This window comes from Pinus tabuliformis, chromosome 7, assembly GCF_031772625.1.
Source record: "Pinus tabuliformis cultivar Carrire ecotype Pingquan chromosome 7, CPIR1, whole genome shotgun sequence".
Taxonomy (NCBI): Eukaryota; Viridiplantae; Streptophyta; class Pinopsida; order Pinales; family Pinaceae; genus Pinus; species Pinus tabuliformis.
This window is the reverse complement of record NC_142293.1, coordinates 1,614,911,416-1,614,914,400: the sequence shown is the minus strand read 5'-3', so window position 1 is coordinate 1,614,914,400 and position 2,985 is coordinate 1,614,911,416.

Sequence of the window (2,985 nt, the reverse complement as noted above, 5' to 3'; positions counted from 1 at the left end):
AAGAAATACATTTCCTGAACATCACCTCGCTCGGCGCGGCATACCGATATGCCGTCAAGGTCGAGCAGAAGTTTAAACAAAAGAAGCGAGACTTTGGATCTGTGAATCCAAAGTAGGGGAAAGGTGCCCCTAAACCACAGAACAAAGGACAAAGCCAAGGCGGGACAGCCCAAGACAACCCGTCGAAGCTACAAGCAAAGAACAGTGCCGCGAAGCCGAAAATAGACACTGGAAAATGGTGTGAGTTCCATAAGAGCTCCACTTACAACACAAGTGAGTGTCGAGCCAAGCAGTCACTGGTGGCTGAGCTAAAGGTTTCAGAATCAGATGCATGTTCCGACTCTGAGTCAGAACCCGATAAGGGGAATGAAAAAGGGAAGCAGATCATTGATGCAGATCCCAATGCCACTGTTGCTACCGCCAAGATCCAGAAAAATGAACCCGAAGATCCAGAGGAGGAGGAGCATCTCTTCCACTCCCATATGTGGGTAAAGGGCTCCCCGATACAGTTCATTGTTGATAGCGGGAGTCAAAAGAACGTCATTTCGACAGAGGTCCTCACATCCATCCACAACCATACACCATTGGGTGGCTTCACCAAGGACGAGATCTTCGTGTGAGCCAACAGTGTCGCCTTCCATACAACATCAAGCCCTTCACGGATGAGGTATTGTGTGACATTGCTCCCCTTGAAGTTTGTGATGTATTATTAGGATAGCCATACTTGTGGAAGCGACATGCTGTGTATGAATCAAGGCCCCGTGCTGTTATTATTACTTTGGGAAATAAGTTGTACAGGATACCAGAGGTAGCACCACCTACCGCCATCTCTTTGATTACTACAAAACAATGCAGTAAGATCATTTCCAAAACCAAGAAATTTGTTTTCCTAATGATACACCCTCAAGGAAAGAAGAAGACGGTGGCCACGGCCTCCAGCCGAGGTCCCTCTGCACGACAACTACAGATGGACAAGGTTGTGGAGGAGTACGAGGACATCTTCACCTCCCCTGCAGGGGTTCCTCTGCACTGTCAGGTCAAGTACTCCATCGATCTGAACCCAGGTGCGCTGCTACCCAATGGACCAATTTATTGGCGCTCTGTTTTGGAGAACAATGAAATCAAGAGGCAGATTCAGGAGCTCCTGCAGAAAGGTCACATCCGTCCGAGTTCATCGCCTTGTGGGAGCCTGATCGTGTTGGTACAGAAGAAGGATGGGACGTGGAGACTCTGTATTGACTATCGGGTGCTGAACAAGATCACTGTTCGTAATAGGTACCCGATCCCGCGGATTGATGACCTCCTGGAACAACTAAAGGGGGCGAAATATTTCAGCAAGATAGATCTGAAGTCAGGATATCACCAGGTACCAATCGAACCCTCTGATGTGTGGAAGACTACCTTCAAATCCAAGGAGGGCCTTTTCGAATGGTTGGTTATGCCTTTCGGATTGACGAATGCTCCTGCAACCTTCATGAGGCTAATGGATGACATCTTGCGGCCATTCACCAACTCCTTTGTAGTAGTATACTTGGATGACATTCTGATCTTCAGCCAGAGTTGGGAAGAGCACCTCCACCACATCCGACAGGTTCTCCAAACACTGCAGCAACACAAGCTATGTGCCAATTTGGAGAAATGCACTTTTGGCATGACCCAGGTTCAGTATCTGGGATACATCATTGATGAACAGGGGGTGCATGTCGATCCAGCCAAGATCCAAGTCATTCGGGATTGGCCATCTCCAACCACTCTAATAGAGCTCCGCAACTTTCTAGGTCTTGCAAACTTCTACCGCAGGTTCGTGTTGGGGTTTTCTCATATTACTTGGCCCTTGAGTCAAGTCACCAAGGGAGGGGCGAAAGAAAAATTCTTTTGGTCTGACTCTCAACAGAAGGCATTCATGGAGTTGAAGGATCGCCTCTGCACGGCACCAGTGCTCACGTTACTAGATTTACAACAACCATTTGAGGTCGAGACAGATGCCTCTGACTATGCTATTGGGGCAGTCCTTACTCAACATGGACATCCAGTGGCATATCACACTGAAACACTTTCAGACACAGTCCGGAAGTACCCCACTTATGATAAAGAGATGTATTCCATTGTATAGTCCTGCTGACAATGGAAGCATTACATTTTGGGGAAGGAAACGGTCATCCACATAGACCACCGACCCCTGCAGTTCATACAGAACCAAGGGAAATTGCAGAATGATCGCCATCAGAAGTGGTCTACATACCTGCAACAGTTCCACTTGAATATCAAGTATAAGAAGGGAAGCACCAATGATGTTGCAGATTGCCTCAGTCGACCACCGATCATGGCGTTAACCACCGTGCTCAACTCTTGTGGGCACGAGACTTTTGATTGGCCACTTCTCTACAAAAGCGACCTAGAATTCGGCTACACATACTAGACACTCTTGGAGGGTCGGCATGTTCCAGATTTTCACCTCCAGGATGCCCTGTTATGCCACCTGGGTCACCTTTGTGTTCCTTCAAGCGAGCGTGCCAAGATGATTTGAGAAGCACACTACAGTCGGGCTGCCGGGCATTTCGGGGTCGAGAAAACAGTGGCAGTACTGCAAAATTATTTCTATTGGCCGAATATTCGACATGATGTTGGGAAGTACATCAGATCATGTACTGCTTGTGCCATTGCCAAACTGACCATTAAGAAGCACGGCCTCTATACCCCGTTGCCTACCCCTAGTCGACCTTGGGAATCCATCTCCATGGATTACATGTCAGGCCTTCCTTCCACTAAGCATGGAAATGACTGTGTTTTTGTGGTCGTTGACAGGTTCTCAAAGATGGCCATTATGGCGGCTTGCAAGAAGAATATCACAGCAGAAGCCACTGCTAAACTCTTCTTTGAACGAGTGTGGGTGCACTTTGGGATCCCACAGTATATCATCTCAGATCGGGATAGTCGGTTTCTCAGCACATTTTGGTCCAGTCTCTGGTCAATGTTGGACACCAA